Below are 19,058 nucleotides of genomic sequence, written 5' to 3'. Positions count from 1 at the left end.
AGATAGCCCCACCAACATCTATACATTCTCAGAAGACTGAAGAAATTGGCATGTCAGTTACAACTCTCACCAACTTTTACAGATGCACCATGGAAAGCATTCTTTCTGGCTGCATCACAGCTTGGTATGGACTCCTGCTCTGCCCAAGACCGCAAGGAACAATAAAAGGTCTGAATGTAGCCCAATCCGTCACGCAAACAAGCCTCCCATCCATTGACTCTTCACTTCCCGCTGCCTCGGCAAAGCAGCCAGCATAATTAAGGACCCCACGCGCCCCAGATATTCCCCCTTCCACCTTCTTCCGTCGGGAAAAAGATACAAAAGTCTGAGGTCACGCACCAACCGACTCAAGAACAGCTTGTTCCCTGCTGCTGTCAGACTTTTGAATGGACCTACCTTGCATTAAGATGATCTTTCTCTACACCCTGGCTATGACTGTGACACTACATTCTGCACTCTCTCGTTTCCTTCTCTATGAACGGTATGTATTGTCTGTATAGCGTGCCAGAAACAATACTTTTCACTGTGTGTTAATACATGTAACAATAATAAATCAAATCAAATCAAATCAAACTTAACTCATGTACAACCTGTACACGACTTTTATACATCCCAAGGCTTTTTATACATGTATAAAGAGCAAGAGGGTAGCCAGGGAGAGGGTTGGCTCACTCAAGGACAAGGGAGGGAATCTATGGGTGGAGCCAGAGGAAATGGGCGAGGTGTTAAATGAGGACTTTGCGTCAGTATTCACCGAAGAGAAGGACTTGGTGGATGATGAATCTGGGAAAGGATGTGTAGATAGTTTGAGTCATGTTGAGATCAAAAAGGAGGAGGTATTGGGTTTCTTGAGAAACATTAAGGTAGACAAGTCCCCAGGGCCTGATGGGATATACCCCAGAATACTGAGAGAGGCAAGAGAAGAAATTGCTGGGGCCTTGAGAGAAATCTTTGTATCCTCACTGGCTACAGGGGAGGTCATGATGTGGAGATGCCGGCGTTGGACTGGGGTGAACAAAGTAAGAAGTCTCACAACACCAGGTTAAAGTCCAACAGGTTTATTTGGTAGCAAATACCATCAGCTTTCAGAGTGCTGCTCCTTCGTCAGATGGAGTGGAAATGTGCTCTCAAACAGTGCACAGAGACACAAAAATCAAGTTACAGAATACTGATTAGAATGCGAATCCCCACAGCCAGCCAGATCTTAAAGATACAGACAATGTGGGTGGAGGGAGCATTAGGCACAGGTTAAAGAGATGTATATTGTCTGTCTCCAGACAGGACAGCCAGCAAGTCCAGGAGGCAAGCTGAGGGGGTTACTGATAATGTGACATAAATCCAACATCCCGGTTTAGGCCGTCCTCATGTGTGTGGAACTTGGCTATCAGTTTCTGCTCAGCGACTCTGCGCTGTTGTGTGTCATGAAGGCTGCCTTGGAGAACGCTTACCTGAAGATCAGAGGCTGAATGCCCGTGACTGCTGAAGTGCTCCCCAACAGGAAGAGAACAGTCTTGCCTGGTGATTGTCGAGCGGTGTTCATTCATCCGTTGTCGTAGCGTCTGCATGGTTTCCCCAATGTACCATGCCTCGGGACATCCTTTCCTGCAGCGTATCAGGTAGACAATGTTGGCCGAGTTGCAAGAGTAGGTACCATGTACCTGGTAGATGGTGTTCTCACGTGAGATGATGGCATCCGTGTCGATGATCCGGCACGTCTTGCAGAGGTTGCTGTGGCAGGGTTGTGTGGAGTCGTGGTCACTGTTCTCCTGAGGACTGGGTAGTTTGCTGCGGACAATGGTCTGTTTGAGGTTGTGCGGTTCTTTGAAGGCAAGAAGTGGGGGTGTGGGGATGGCCTTGGCGAGATGTTCGTCTTCATCAATGACATGTTGAAGGCTCCGGAGGAGATGCCATAGCTTCTCCGCTCCGGGGAAGTACTGGACGACGAAGGGTACTCTGTCCACCGTGTCCCGTGTTTGTCTTCTGAGGAGGTCGGTGCAGTTTTTCGCTGTGGCGATGAGTCGAGCGCCATATCCTGTTCTTATGAGGGCATCTTTCAGCGTCTGGAGGTGTCTGTTGCAATCCTCCTCATCCGAGCAGATCCTGTGTATTTGGTGGAAGCTGGAGAAGTGGAGCATCGTGAGGTTATCCGTGGGTTTGCGGTACAGTGAGGTGCTGAGGTGACCATCCTTAATGGAGACGCGTGTGTCCAAGAATGCAACCGATTCCAGAAAGTAGTCTATGGTGAGTCTGATGGTGGGATGGAACTTGTTGATGTCATCATATAGTTCCCCAGAGCGGAGAAGCTACGGCATTCCCTCCGGAGCCTTCAACATGTCATTGATGAAGACGAACATCTCACCAAGGCCATCCCCACACCCCCACTTCTTGCCTTCAAACAACCGCACAACCTCAAACAGACCATTGTCCGCAGCAAACTACCCAGCCTTCAGGAGAACAGTGACCACGACACCACACAACCCTGCCACAGCAACCTCTGCAAGACATGCCGGATCATCGACATGGATGCCATCATCTCATGTGAGAACACCATCTACCAGGTACACGGTACCTATTCTTGCAACTCGGCCAACGTTGTCTACCTGATACGCTGCAGAAAAAGGGTGTCCTGAGGCATGGTACATTGGGAAACCATGCAGACGCTACGACAACGGATGAATGAACACCGCTCGACAATCACCAGGCAAGACTGTTCTCTTCCTGTTGGGGAGCACTTCAGCAGTCACGGGCATTCAGCCTCTGATCTTCGGTTAAGCGTTCTCCAAGGCGGCCTTCGCGACACACGACAGCGCAGAGTCGCTGAGCAGAAACTGATAGCCAAGTTCCGCACACATGAGGACGGCCTAAACCGGGATGTTGGATTTATGTCACATTATCAGTAACCCCCTCAGCTTGCCTCCTGGACTTGCAGGCTGTCCTGTCTGGAGACAGACAATATACATCTCTTTAACCTGTGCCTAATGCTCCCTCCACCCACATTGTCTGTATCTTTAAAATCTGGCTGGCTGTGGGGATTCGCATTCTAATCAGTATTCTGTAACTTGATTTTTGTGTCTCTGTGCCCTGTTTGAGAGCACATTTCCACTCCATCTGATGAAGGAGCAGCGCTCCGAAAGCTAATGGTGTTTGCTACCAAATAAACCTGTTGGACTTTAACCTGGTGTTGTTAGAACTCTTACAGGGGAGGTCCCAGAGGATTGGAGAATAGCCAATGTTGTTCCTTTGTTTAAGAAGGGTAGCAAGAATAATCCAGGTAATTACAGGCCGGTGAGCCTTACATCAGTGATAGGGAAATTATTAGAGAGGATTCTTCGAGACAGGATTTATTCCCACTTGGAAATAAATGGACGTATTAGTGAGAGGCAACATGGTTTTGTGAATGGGAGGTCGTGTCTCACGAACTTGATCGAGTTTTTCGAGGAAGTGACGAAGATGATTGATGAGGGTAGGGCAGTGGATGTTGTCGACATGGACCTCAGTAAGGCCTTTGACAAGGTCCCTCATGGCAGACTGGTGCAGAAGGTGAAGTCGCATGGGATCAGAGGTGAGCTGGCAAGCTGGATACAAAACTGGCTCGGTCAAAGAAGACAGAGGGTAGCTGTGGAAGGGTGCGTTTCTGAATGGAGGGCTGTGACAAGTGGTGTTCCTCAGGGATCAGTGCTGGCACCTTTGCTGTTTGTAATATATATTAATGATTTGGAGGAAAATGTAACTGGATTGATTAGTAAGTTTGCAGACGACACAAAGGTTGGTGGATTTACTGATAGCGATGTGGACCATCAGGGGATACAGCAGGATATAGATCAGTTGGAGACTTGGGCAGAGAGATGGCAGATGGAGCTTAATCCGGACAAATGTGAGGTAATGCATTTTGGAAGGTCTAATACAGATAGGAGATATACAGTAAATCGCAGAACCCTTAAGAGTATTGATAGGCAATGGGATCTGGGTATACAGGTACACAGGTCACTGAAAGTGGCATTGCAGGTGGAGAAGGTAGTCAAGAAGGCATACGGCATGCTTGCCTTCATCGGCCGAGGCATTGAGTTTAAAAATTGGCAAGTCATGTTGCAGCTTTATAGAACCTTAGTTAGGCCGCACTTGGAATATAGTGTTCAATTCTGGTCGCCACACTACCAGAAGGCTTTGGAGAGGATACAGAAATCATTTAGAACATAGAATGTAGAAAAGCTACAGCACAAACAGGCCCTTCGGCCCACAAGTTGCGCCGAACATGTCCCTACCTACTTGGCTTACCTATAACCCTCTACCTTACTAACTTCCATGAACTTATCCAAAAGTCTCTTAAAAGACCCTATCGAATCCACCTCCACCACCACTACTGGCAGCCGATTCCATGCACCCACCACCCTCTGAGTGAAAAACGTACCCCTAACATATCCTCTGTACCTACTCCCCAGCACCCTAAACCTGTGACCTCTTGTGGCAACCATTTTAGCCCTGGGTAAAAGCCTCTGAGAATCCACTCGATCAATACCTCTCAACATCTTATACACCTCTATCAGGTCACCTCTCATCTTTCGCTTCTCCAAGGAGAAAAGACCTAGCTCTCTCAACCTATCCTCATAAGGCATGCCACCTAATCCAGGCAACATCCTTGTAAATCTCCTCTGCACCCTTTCTATGGCTTCCACATCCTTTCTGTAATGAGGCGACCAGAACTGGGCACAGTACTCCAAGTGGGGTCTGACCAGGGTCCTATACAGCTGCAGCATTATCTCCCGATTTCTAAACTCAATTCCTCTATTGATGAAGGCCAGTATTCCATACACCTTCTTAACCACAGCCTCTACCTGCGACGCTGCTTTGAGCGTCCTATGAACCCGGACCCCAAGATCCTTCTGATCTTCCACACTGCCAAGCGTCTTACCCTTAATATTATATTCTTTCATCCTATTCAACCTGCCAAAATGAACCACCACATATTTATCTGGGTTGAAGTCCATCTGCCACTTCTCCGCCCAGTCTTGCATCTTATCTATGTCTCGTTGCAACTGCTGACATCCCTCTATACTATCCACAACACCACCAACCTTTGTGTCATCAGCAAACTTGCCAACCCATCCTTCCACTTCCTCATCCAGGTCATTTATAAAAATCACAAAGAGCAAGGGTCCCAGAACGGATCCCTGGGGCACTCCACTGGTGACCGACCTCCATGCTGAAAAAGACCCATCTACAACCACTCCTTGCCTTCTGTGGGCAAGCCAGTTCTGAATCCACAAGGCAATGTCCCCTTGTATCCCATGCCCCTTCACTTTCTCAATGAGCCTTGCATGGGGCACCTTATCAAACGCCTTGCTGAAATCCATATAAACTACATCTACCACTCTTCCCTCGTCTATGTGTCCAGTTACATCTTCAAAAAATTCAATTAGGCTCGTAAAGCATGATCTGCCTTGGACAAAGCCGTGCTGGCTATTTCTGATCAGGATTTACCAGGATGTTGCCTGGTATGGAGGGCATTAGCTATGAGGAGAGGTTGGAGAAACTTGGTTTGTTCTCACTGGAGCAACGGAGGTTGAGGGGAGACCTGATAGAAGTCTACAAGATTATGAGAGGCATGGACAGAGTGGATAGTCAGAAGCTTTTTCCCAGGGTGGAAGAGTCAATTACTAGGGGGCACAGGTTTAAGGTGCGAGGGGCAAGGTTTAAAGGAGATGTACGAGGCAGATTTTTTACACAGAGAGTAGTGGGTACCTGGAACTCGTTGCCGGGGGAGGTAGTGGAAGCGGATACGGTAGTGACTTTTAAGGTGCATCTTGCCAAATACATGAATAGGATGGGAATAGAGGGATATGGTCCCCGGAAGGGCAGGGGGTTTTAGTTAAGTCGGGCAGCATGGTCGGTGCAGGCTTGGAGGGCCGAAGAGCCTGTTCCTGTGCTGTAATTTTCTTTGTTCTTTGTCCTGTCCACACGCTGCATTCACTTCATCTCTCTGCTGAACACAAGTGTGAAAACTGTACTTCTGTCTTGTCTAATTCCCTCACCAGCTGGTGTGGTCTATGGCCACACAGAGCAGGAAGACTGTCCCCAAGTCTTTCCTGCAAATTCATGAGGCCTGCAAAGCCCTGGAGCCTGGAATAGGCTGGAAAAAAAACTGAACAGAAAGCAGCTGGGTAATTAGTGATCGATACAGGCACAATGACAGTGATCTTGGATTAAATATGGACAATGATGAATGTCCTCAAGTGTGGATCATACCGGAGATGGCCACAAAGTCCAAGTCAGCGGGCACACCGGACTGTCCAAAATATCACACACCACGCCTCATCGGTCATGCATGTAAAGTTGTTCCTGACATCATCAGGCAAGAGAGTCACCCTCAGTGTGAGCAGACAAGTGGCAGGGGAGCAATTTACTTTCATTCCTGGAATGGGTACAACTGGCACTCGGCCCATCTTCTGAAATCTCAAGGAGAAATGTGAAAATGAGCAGAAAACCCAGAGGATCTGCAGCCATTCCCTCACCGCCATTACCCAACAGAACCTGGCAATTTCAGACTGGAAAATTTCAAATCGACTCCAGCCTTCAGCACCTTTCAAAAGAAAAGTTCCAGGTTTCCGACGCAAAGTGCTTCCCTGCTTCACTTCTGAATAGTCTCATTCAAATTTTATGTTTTTGCCCCATTGATTTCCTTCAGAGGGAAGGGTTTCTCTCTCGCTACCCTATCAAATGCCTCCATCATTCTATATACCTTCATCAAATCACCCGACCACCTTTTAAAATTATAGGGACAGAATCATAGAATCCTACAGTGCAGAAGGAGGCCATTTGGCCCATCGAATCTACACCGATCACAATCCTGCCCACCCTATAACCCTATGCATTTGCCCTAGCTAGTCCCCTGGCACTATAGAAACCATGGTCACCTTATTATAGAAAGGATATTATTAAACTAGAAAGTGTGTAGAAAGCATTTCCTTGGATGCTACCAGGACTTGATGGTTTGAGTTATAAGGGGAGGCTGGATAGACTGGGAATTCTTTTCTCTGGAGTGTAGGAGGCTGAGGAGTGATCTTATAGAGGTCTATAAAATAATGAGGGGCACGGATCAGCTCGATAGCCAACATCTTTTCCCAAGGATAGGGGACTCTGAAACTAGAGGGCATAGGTTTAAGGTGAGAGGGGAGAGATACAAAAGATCCAGAGGGGCTATATTTTCACACAGAGGGTGGCAAGTGTCTAGAATGAGCTGCCAGAGGTAGTAGTAGAGGCGGGTACAATTTTGTCGTTTAAAAAGCATTTAGACAGTTACATGGGTAAAATGGGCACAGAGGGATATGGGCCAAATGCGGACAATTGGGACGAACTTAGTGGTAAAAACTGGGCGACATGGACAAGTTGGCTGAAGGGCCTGTTTCCATGCTGGAAACCTCTATGTTTATACAACCTGCCCTCTAAGTCAATCCTTTCAGCACTGGCTAATTCTGCTGACTTTGACTTGCACCCACTCCAGGGCCCAAATATCCTTCCCAAGATGTGGATCCAGTCAGGGTCTGACCAACCCTGTCCAACAGAACCAGATTCCTTTGGGATAAAAGCCAATGCTCCAATTTGTCTCTTAGAATTAAACTGAGTGAACTCAGGTTCTCCACATTGCTGTGAGGTTTTGTCCACTCAATTAGTCTGTTTGTGTCTCTTTAGCTTTCATTTCTCCTTTACATAACTCACTGTGCCTCTACGAGTCATCTGCAAACTTGAATCTACAACTTTCTAGGGTGCACCTTCATCAGAGTCATCACAGCACAATAAAAGGCCCTTTGTCCCATTGCTCCTGTGTTGAGAATTAACCAGACAATGCACAATGAGTACTCAAATCCTCTAAGCTTTTATTACCTGTGAGCAAGGAGGACAGACACAGTGAACAGTGAATTTCACGATGGTGTTCTGTCGATTCATACAGATAATTCGCAGTTATAGTTAATTACAGCAAATGAGAAACAAGCAACTTTCTAATCCTTTATTTGCGTACATAGTCCACCAATCATACTATGCCTTTAAGCCCTTTCTCATCCAATCATCTCCTTCATTAGCGTAATATGTCAACATATCTCTTTTTTTGTTATTTGCCATGGTAACTGGTCTTTGTTTCATCCTGTGGCCAAGACTGGGAATGCAGTGTTTATGAAATGACACAAGGGGTCCAATTTTACCATTGCATTGCGCCCGTTTTCAGGCGCAAAAACTTGGTAAAGTCGGGCGTGAGGCAAGTAGGGCAATCTGCGCCTGCGTCCGCGCCAGTTCCCCCTTTACCAAGGCCCAAAAATGGCCGCGATCAGGACCGCGCCTGAAACAGGCGCGCCGGCTATTTGAATGCATTTGCATACATTTAAATTGACTTAATGGGCTGCACGCCCAACCTTACCGGCACGTCCCCCTTGACCACTGCGTTCGCCCATCCAGAATCGGCGCGAAACAAACATGCTCCATATAACTCCGATTCGGGTGCTCCATCAGTGAGGGTTAGTGAGGGGGTAAGTACCTACTGCCCGATGGCTCTCTGCTTGAGATCAGTGGTGAGGGGAGGGAAGGTGGGTCCGCTGCCACTCTGCCTGAGATCGGTGGGGGGGAAGGGGGAGGGTGGATCACTCTGCCTGAGATCGGTGGGAGGGGGGGAATCGGTTTGGGTGACGGAGGGGTGGGGCAATAGGCGGTCAGTAATGTTATGGGGGTGGGGCAATGTCTGCGGGGGCCGGGGGGAGGCATTATCCCGGCCCGGGAGGGATGTGGCAGGGGAGCTGCATTCTATCATGTTTTTTCTGCGCGTGCGCAGTTGGAGGCGCCGATCGGAGCTGCAGGGTTTCGGGTGGGTTGAGCTCCAGCCACAGGCTTGTGTAGCACGATTCAGAATTGCTGATATCTTTTCAGGCAGAGTGCGTATGGGGCGTGTCTCAGAACGGGTCTAAAATGCTCTCAAATTTCAAGTCCGCCCAGCGCTTAGAATCAAAATGGTAAAATCATGCCCAAGGTTAGATTAGTCTCTTTCCTGAATGCACAGCTGCTGACCTCAGTGAGGCTTTGTTTTTATGTATTTGCGTTCCCTGCCTTTGTTGTTGCAACTTAATTTCCACACCAGCGTCTGTAGTTTTTAACTGCGTTTAACTATAATTCCAGCAACCCCACAGTGCTTTATTTGAAGCAAGCATTCTTAATCTTGCAGAACAAAGTGAATTAAATATTTGGCCGTAGCTGGAATTACAACTTCATTTCCACACCTGCACTGGTCAAAGACAAAACTATTCTCATCTCATTTTGCAGCTCTTGGCCCATCGCCTTGTATTCCTTGGCATTGCAAGTCCATATCTCAATACTTATGAATGTTATGAGGGTCTCTGCCTCCACCACCCTTTCAGGCAGTGAATTCCAGACTCCCACCACCCTCTGGGTGAAAAGGGTTTTCCTCACATCCCCTCTAAACCTCCTGCCCCTTACCTTAAATCTAATTATTCTGGATTATAACTCCAGAAACTCAGCTAATGTCCTGGGGACCCAGATTCGAATCCCAGCACGGCAGATGGTGGAATTTGAATTCAATTTTTAAAAAATCTGGAATTAAGAATCTACTGATGACCATGAAACCATTGTCGATTGTCGGAAAAACCTATCTGATTCACTAATGTCCTTTCAGGAAGGAAATCTGCCGTCCTTACCTGGTCTGGCCTACATGTGACTCCAGGCCACAGCAATGTGGTTGACTCAATGACCGTCTGAAAAAGGAAACTAGGGAAGGCAATAAATGCTGGCCGGCCAGCGACACCTGTGTCCCATGAATGAATGAAAAAGCTCCCTGGTCACTGATCCCTCCACCAAGGGGAAAGCTTTCTTCCTGTCTATTCTATCTATGCCCCTCATATTTTATACATCTCAATCATGTGTCCGTTTCCCCCCAACCCATGCCTCCTCGGCTCCAAGGGAAACAAATCTTGCTTCATAACTAAAATTCTCCAACCCAGGCAACATCCTGGTAAATCCCCTCTGCACCCTTTCCAATACTATCACATCCCTCCTATAATGTAGATTCCATCATTCTCTCGCTGTGGCCTAACCAATGTTTTATACAGTTCCAGCATAACCTCCCTGCTCTTAAACTCTATACCTAATAAAGGCAAGTATACCATATGCCTTCTTAACCACTTTATCCATCAGTCCTGCTACCCTAAGGGTCCTGTTACCTTAAGGTACCAGTGTACATGCATGCTAAGGTCCATCTGATCCTCGGTGCTTCCCAAGTTATGAGCCCACTTCAAATTCCTGGTAAATGTTACTTATTGTAGCCCTCTTCCAATCAAAGAATGTTCTCTTTATCCCTGTGCTGTGTCTCCTACCTCCTGACCTGTCATCATATAGGGTTCGATAGACCCTATATGATGACAGCCTTCAGGAAAACAGTGACCACGACACAACACAACCCTGCCACAGCAACCTCTGCAAGACGTGCCGGATCATCGACACGGATGCCATCATCTCACGTGAGAACACCATCTACCAGGTACACAGTACCTACTCTTGCAACTCGGCCAACATTGTCTACCTGATACGCTGCAGGAAAGGATGTCCCGAGGCATGGTACATTGGGGAAACCATGCAGACGCTACGACAACGGATGAATGAACACCGCTCGACAATCACCAGGCAAGACTGTTCTCTTCCTGTGGGGGAGCACTTCAGCAGTCACGGGCATTCAGCCTTGGATCTTCAGGTAAGCGTTCTCCAAGGCAGCCTTCACAACACACGACAGCGCAGAGTCGCTGAGCAGAAACTGATAGCCAAATTCCGCAAACATGAGGACGGTCTAAACCGGGATGTTGGATTTATGTCGCATTATCAGTAACCCCCACAGCTTGCCTCCTGGACTTGCAGAATTTCACTAGCTGTTCTGTCTGGAGACAATACACATCTCTTTAACCTGTGTTTAATGTTCCCTCCACCCACATTGTCTGTACCTTTAAGACCTGGCTGGCTGTAGGATTCGCATTCTAATCAGTATTCTGTAACTTGATTCTGTCTGTTTGCACTGTTTGAGAGCACATTTCCACTCCATCTGACGAAGGAGCAGTGCTCCGAAAGCTTATGGTATTTGCTACCAAATAAACCTGTTGGACTTTAACCTGGTGTTGTGAGACTTCTTACTCTTATCTTACACCCACAGTATGTCACAAGATGTGGGAAGGAAATCTGCTCTGGCCTACATGCGAGTCCAGAGCCTCAGCAATGTGGTTGACTCTCAAATGCCCTCAGTAATGGCCCAGCAAGCCTCTCAGTTCAGGAGCAATTAGGGACGGGCAATAAATGCTGGCCAGCCAGCGACCCCTATGTCCCACAAATGAATAAGAAAAAATTACCTCCATATATTTGTGTATTTAACTTGCTAATAGTGTCTTGTGTACAATTCCATTAATGCTTTCTGCAAGTACATTTTTTTAATTCATTCATGGGACGTGGGCGTCACTGGCTGGCCAGCATCTATTGCCCACCCTCAGTTGCTTTGAACTGAGTGTCTCAGGGAATAGATAAGATAGAAGCAGGGAAGTTGTTTCCACTGGCGGGTGAAACTAGAACGAGGGGGCATGGCCTCAAAATAAGGGGGAGCAGATTTAGGACTGAGTTGAGGAGGAACTTCTTCACACCAAAGTTTGTGAATTGTGGAATTCCCTGCCCAGTGAAGCAGTTGAGGCTACCTCATTGAGTGTTTTTAAGGCAAGGATAGATAAATTTTCGAACAGTAAAGGAATTAAGGGTTATGATGAGCAGGCGGGTAAGTGGAGCTGAGTCCACGAAAAGATCATCCATGATCTTATTGACTGGCGGAGCAGGCTTGAGGGGCCAGATGGCCTACTCCTGCTCCTAGTTCTTATTTCAGAGGGCAGTTAAGAGTCAACCATATTGCTGTGGCTCTGGAGTCGCATGTAGGCCAGACCGGGTAAGGACGGCAGATTTCCTTCCCTAAAGGACATCAGTGAACCAGACGGGTTTTTCCAACAATCGACAATGGTTTCATGGTCATCAGTAGATTCATAACTCCAGATTTTGTTTGTTGAATTCAAATTCCACCACCTGCCGTGACAGGATTTAAAGCCAGGTCCCCAGAACATTAGCTGAGTTTCTGGAGTAATAGCCTAGCAATAATACCACTAGGCCATCGCCTCCCCATATAGACAACATCTACTGACCCTCCCCATTCATCATTAGTTTAAACATTCAACTAGATTAGTCTGAAATGATCAGTGCCTGATAAACCTACCACAAAGAAATACTGCGGCGCGATGCTAATGTAACAGATACTGCCTGACTGTCACAATTAATTCAATCCTTGTCATTTCTGCTTGTTCAGTTATTTTAAATATAACACACAGTTATATATTTTTTTCTACTTGGCAGCAAGTGTTTCTTCACAGTGCGTTTACATTCTATTGGGCGATCAGCATTGTAGTTCCTTGTGGTCTTGGGCAGAGCAGGAGCCATACCAAGCTGTGATACAACCAGAAAGAATGCTTTCTATGGTGCATCTGTAAAAGTTGGTGAGAGTCGTAGGTGACATGCCAAATCTCCTTAGTCTTCTGAGAAAGTAGAGGCGTTGGTGGGGCTTTCTTAACTATAGTGTCGGCATGGGGGGGACCAGGACAGGTTGTTGGTGATCTGGACACCTAAAAATTTTGCTCATATTGTTCATGTTTGCTGAACTGTTGTGGGGGAACTCTGCAACATTTTACTTACACTATTGAAGGAATCCACTCAGCTTATCATGTCTGTGTTTATCTTCTGCTGCTGCTGAGGGTAATGATTCAGATTATCCTCTTGAAAAGTACAATGGGCACTGCTTTAACCACTCCCTATGATAAAGCAGTCAAACTTTCCAACAACTCACTGTGTAAAGGTATTATTCCTGAACTTTCTCCGTACTCTGTTACAATTGTAAATTGATGCATTTCCAATCAACAAAATTATATCCTGTTCCCCACTAAAAGCAGATAACTCTTCTGACCCTGTTGGCTTGCATCCTAGGATCCCAAAACAAGTAGCTACAGTGAAAGTGGATGCATTGGTTGTAATTTTCCAAAAGTCCTTGGATTCTGGAGAGGTTCCGGATGATTAGAAAACTGCCAATGTGACACTCCTATTCAAAAAGGGAGGGAGGCAAAAAGCGAGGAACTATGAAGTTTAAAGTTTATTTATTAGTGTCACAAGTAAGCCCACATTAACACTGCAATGAAGTTACTGCATAAATCCCCAAGTTGCCACACTCCGGTGCCTGTTCGGGTACACTGAGGGAGAATTTAGCATGAATAATGCACCTAACCAGCACATCTTTCGGATTGTGGAAGGAAACCGGAGCACCCGGAGGAAACCCACACAGACACGGGGAGAACGTGCAGACTCCACACAGACAGTGACCCGAGCCGGGAATCGAACCTGGGTCCCTGGCACTGTGGGGCAGCAGTGCTAACCACTGTGCTGACAAACATCCATTGTGGGAAAAACGTTGGAATCATTAAGGAAATAACAGCAGCACATTTGGAAAATTATAATCTAATCAAGCAGAGTCAGCATGGCTTCATGAAAGGGAAATAGTGTCTGACTAATTTACTAAAGTTTGTCGAGGAAGTCTCAACCAGAGTGAATAGAGGGGAACCAGTAGATGTGTTGTATTTAGACTTCCAGAAGGCGTTCGACAAGGTACTTCACAAAAGGTTAAGTCATACGATAAGAGGCCATGGTGTTGGAGGTGGTATACTGGCATGGATAGAGAATTGGCTAATGGGCAGGAAACAGTGAGTGGGGATAAGGGGTTCTTTTTCAGGTTGGTGACCTGTAACCAGTGGAGTTCCACAGGGATCAATGCTGGGATCACAAACTGGTTACAATATATATTACTGACTTGGAGGAAGGAGATGACTGTACTGTAACCACATTTGCAGATGACACAAAAATAGATGGGAAGGCAAGTTGCGCGAGAGATAGAAACAGTTTACAAAGAGATATTGATTAAGTGGGCAAAAAATTGACAAATGGAGTACAATGTGGGAAAATGTGAAGTTGTTCATTTTGGATTGGAGAACAAAAGAACATTCATCGGTCAGAACATTGAATACAGGAGTTGGGACGTCTTGTTGAAGTTGTACAAGACATTGGTATGGCCACACTTGGAATACTGTGTACAGTTCTAGTCACCCTATTATAGAAAGGATATTATTAAACTAGAAAGAGTGCAGAAAAGATTTACTAGAACGCTACTGGGACTTGATGGTTTGAGTTATAAGGAGAGGCTGAATAGACTGGGATTTTTTTTCTCTGGAGCGTAGGAGGCTGAGGGATGACCTTATAGAGGTTTACAAAACAATGAGGGCCATACACAAGGTAGATAGTCAATATATTTTCCCAAAGGTAGGAGAGTCTAAAACTAGAGGGCATAGGTTTAAGGTGAGAGGGGAGAGATACAAAAGTGTCCAGAGGGGCAATTCTTTTCACACAGAAGGTGTGAGTGACTGGAACAAGCTGCCAGAGGTGGTAGTAGAGGCGGGTACAATTTTATCTTTTTAAAAGCATTTAGATAGTTACATGGTTACGATGAGTAGAGAGGGATATGGGCCAAATGCGGGCAATTGGGATTAGCATAGGGGTTTTTAAAAAAAAGGGCGGCATGGACAAGTTGGGCTGAAGGGCCTGTTTCCATGCTGTAAACCTCTATGACTCTATGACTCTATTGACAAAGTCCCTCATGGTAGGCTGGTGAAAAAGGTTGGATCTCATGGGATAAAGGGGGAGGTGGCTAGATGGGTGGAGAACTGGCTTGGTCACAGAAGACAGAGGGTGGTAGTGGAAGGGTCTTTTTCCGGCTGGAGGCCTGTGACTAGTGGTGTTCCGCAGGGCTCTGTATTGGGACCTCTGCTGTTTGTGATTTATATAAACGATCTGGAAGAACTGGGGTGATCAGTAAGTTTGCGGACGACACAAAATTGGCAGGACTTGCAGATAGTGAGGAGCATTGTCAGAAGCTACAGAAGGATATAGATAGGCTGGAAATTTGGGCAAAGAAATGGCAGATGGAGTTAAATCCTGATAAATGCGAAGTGATGCATTTTGGTAGAAATAATGTAGGGAGGAGCTATATGATAAATGGCAGAACCATAAAGGGTGTAGATACGCAGAGGGACCTGGGTGTGCAAGTCCACAGATCCTTGAAGGTGACATCACAGGTGGAGAAGGTGGTGAAGAAAGCATATGGCATGCTTGTCTTTATAGGACGGGGCATAGAGTATAAAAGTTGGGGCCTGATGTTGCAGATGTATAGAACATTGGTTCAGCCGCATTTGCAATACTGCGTCCAGTTCTGGTCGCCACACTACCAGAAGGACATGGAGGCTTTGGAGAGAGTGCAGAGGAGGTTTACCAGGATGTTGCCTGGTATGGAGGGGCTTAGTTATGAGGAGAGATTGGGTAAACTGGGGTTGTTCTCCCTGGAAAGACGGAGGATGAGGGGAGACCTAATAGAGATGTATGAAATTATGAAAGGCATAGATAGGGTGAACGGTGGGAAGCTTTTCCCCAGGTCGGTGGTGACGTTCACAAGGGGTCATAGGTTCAAGGTGAAGGGGGGGAGGTTTAACACGGATATCAGAAGGACATAGTTTACACAGAGGGTGGTGGGGGCCTGGAATGCGCTGCCAGGCAAGGTGGTGGAGGCGGACACACTGGGAACGTTTAAGACTTATCTAGATAGCCACATGAACGGAGTGGGAATGGAGGGATACAAAAGAATGGTCTAGTTTGGACCAGGGAGCGGCACGGGCTTGGAGGGCCGAAGGGCCTGTTCCTGTGCTGTATTGTTCCTTGTTCTTTGACTCTATGAGAAAAACTGCAGAAAGCAGCAGCACAAAGGCATTTGGGGGAACTTGTACATGAAACACAAAGCGAGCACAGAGGTGCAGCAGGAAGGCAAATGGAATGGGGTTGATGTATAAGAGTAGGAAAGTCTTCCTACAACTGTACAAGGTACTGGTGAGACCACATCTGGAGCACTGTGAGCAGTTTTGGTCCCCTTATTTAAGGAAAGGTCTTATTTCATTGGACGCAGCTCAAAGAAGGTTCACTGGAATGATGCCCAGTATGGAGGGATTGTCTTATAAGGAAAGGTTAAAAAGGCTGGGACTCATTAGAATTTAGAATAATGAGAGGTGATCTCATTGAAACATACAGGATTCATAAGGGGCTTGACAGGGTAAATGCTGAGAGGCTGTTTCCCCTCATGGGAGAGTCGAGGACCAGAGGGCAGAGTCTCAGAATAAAGGGGCGCCAATGTAAGACAATTTAAGAGGAGGAATTTCTTCTCCCAAAGGGTTGAGAGTCTTTGGAACTCTTTGCCACAGAGAGCTGTGGGGGCAACGTCCGAGTGTGTATTTAATAGAAACATAGAAACATAGAAACCTACAGCACAAAACAGGCCCTTCGGCCCCACAAGTTGTGCCGAACATATCCCTACCTTTTAGGCCTACCTATAACCCTCCATCCTATTAAGTCCCATGTACTCATCCAGGAGTCTCTTAAAAGACCCTATTGAGTTTGCCTCCACCACCACTGACGGCAGCCGATTCCACTCGCCCACCACTCTCTGTGTGAAAAACTTACCCCTAACATTTCCCCTGTACCTACCCCCCAGCACCTTAAACCTGTGTCCTCTCGTAGCAGCCATTTCCACCCTAGGAAAAAGCCTCTCAACATCTTATATACCTCTATTAGGTCTCCTCTCATCCTACGTCTCTCCAAGGAGAAAAGACCGAGCTCCCGCAGCCTATCCTCATAAGGCATGCCACTCAATCCAGGCAACATCCTTGTAAATCTCCTCTGCACCCTTTCAATCTTTTCCACATCCTTCCTGTAATGAGGTGACCAGAACTGAGCACAGTACTCCAAGTGGGGTCTGACGAGGGTCTTATATAGCTGCATCATTATCCCCGGACTCCTAAACTCAATCCCTCGATTGATAAAGGCCAGCACACCATACGCCTTCTTAATCACCTCCTCCACCTGCAGGGCCGATTTTAGAGTCCTATGGACCCGGACCCCAAGGTCCTTCTGATCCTCTACCGTACTAAGAGTCTTTCCCTTTATATTGTACTCCTTCATCCCATTCGACCTGCCAAAATGGACCACGACGCATTTATCTGGGTTGAAGTCCATCTGCCACTTCTCCGCCCAGTCTTGCATCCTATCTATGTCCCTCTGTAACTTCTGACATCCCTCCAGACTATCCACAACCCCACCAACCTTTGTGTCATCAGCAAACTTACCACTTCCTCATCCAGGTCATTTATGAAAATGACAAACAGCAAGGGTCCCAGAACAGATCCCTGGGGCACACCACTGGTGACCGAACTCCATTTAGAAAAAGACCCATCTGTACACACTCTCTGCCTCCTTTGGGCAAGCCAGTTCTGGATCCACAGGGCAGCAGCCCCTTGGATCCCATGCCCTCTCACTTTTTTGAGAAGCCTTGCATGGGGGACCTTATCGAACGCCTTGCTAAAATCCATATAAACCACATCTACCGCTTTCCCCTCGTCAATGTGTTTAGTCACATTTTCGAAGAACTCCACCAGGCTTGTAAGGCACGATCTGCCTTTCACAAAGCCATGCTGAGTATTCTTGAGCATACTAAACCTCTCTAAATGCTCATAAATCTTGTCCCTCAGGATCTTCTCCATCACCTTACTAACCACTGAGGTTAGACTCACCGGTCACAAAGGAGAAAGTGCTAGAGAAACTAAAAGGTCTGAAAATTGATAAATCTCCGGGCCCAGATGGGCTACATCCTAGAGTTCTAAAGGAGATAGCTGAAGAAATAGTGGAGGCGTTAGTTATGATCTTTCAAAAGTCACTGGAGTCAGGGAAAGTCCCAGAGGATTGGAAAATCGCTGTTGTAACCCCACTGTTCAAGAAGGGAACAAGAAAAAAGATGGAAAATTATAGGCCAATTAGCCTAACCTCAGTTGTTGGCAAAATTCTAGAATCCATCGTTAAGGATGAGATTTCTAAATTCTTGGAAGTGCAGGGTCGGATTAAGACAAGTCAGCATGGATTTAGTAAGGGGAGGTCGTGCCTGACAAACCTGTTAGAGTTCTTTGAAGAGATAACAAATAGGTTAGACCAAGGAGAGCCAATGGATGTTATCTATCTTGACTTCCAAAAGGCCTTTGACAAGGTGCCTCACGGGAGACTGCTGAGTAAAATAAGGGCCCATGGTATTCGAGGCAAGGTACTAACATGGATTGACGATTGGCTGTCAGACAGAAGGCAGAGAGTTGGGATAAAAGGTTCTTTCTCAGAATGGCAACCGGTGACAAGTGGTGTCCCGCAGGGTTCAGTGTTGGGGCCACAGCTGTTCTCTTTATATATTAACGATCTAGATGACGGGACTGGGAGCATTCTGGCCAAGTTTGCCGATGATACAAAGATAGGTGGAGGGGCAGGTAGTATTGAGGAGGTGGGGAGGCTGCAGAAAGATTTAGACAGTTTAGGAGAGTGGTCCAAGAAGTGGCTGATGAAATTCAACGTGGGCAAGTGCGAGGTCGTACACTTTGGAAAAAAGAATAGAGGCATGGACTATTTTCTAAACGGTGACAAAATTCATAATGCTAAAGTGCAAAGGGACTTGGGAGTCCTAGTCCAGGATTCTCTAAAGGTAAACTTGCAGGTTGAGTCCGTAATTAAGAAAGCAAATGTAATGTTGTCATTTATCTCAAGAGGCTTGGAATACAAAAGCAGGGATGTACTTCTGAGGCTTTATAAAGCACTGGTTAGGCCCCATTTGGAGTACTGTGAGCAATTTTGGGCCCCACACCTCAGGAAGGACATACTGGCACTGGAGCGGGTCCAGCGGAGATTCACACGGATGATCCCAGGAATGGTAGGCCTGACATACGATGAACGTCTGAGGATCGTGGGATTATATTCATTGGAGTTTAGGAGGTTGAGGGGAGATCTGATAGAAACTTACAAGATAATGAACGGCTTAGATAGGA

Source organism: Mustelus asterias, chromosome 3 (assembly GCF_964213995.1).
Source record: "Mustelus asterias chromosome 3, sMusAst1.hap1.1, whole genome shotgun sequence".
In the NCBI taxonomy this organism is placed as follows: domain Eukaryota; kingdom Metazoa; phylum Chordata; class Chondrichthyes; order Carcharhiniformes; family Triakidae; genus Mustelus; species Mustelus asterias.
This window is presented reverse-complemented; position numbering follows the sequence as displayed.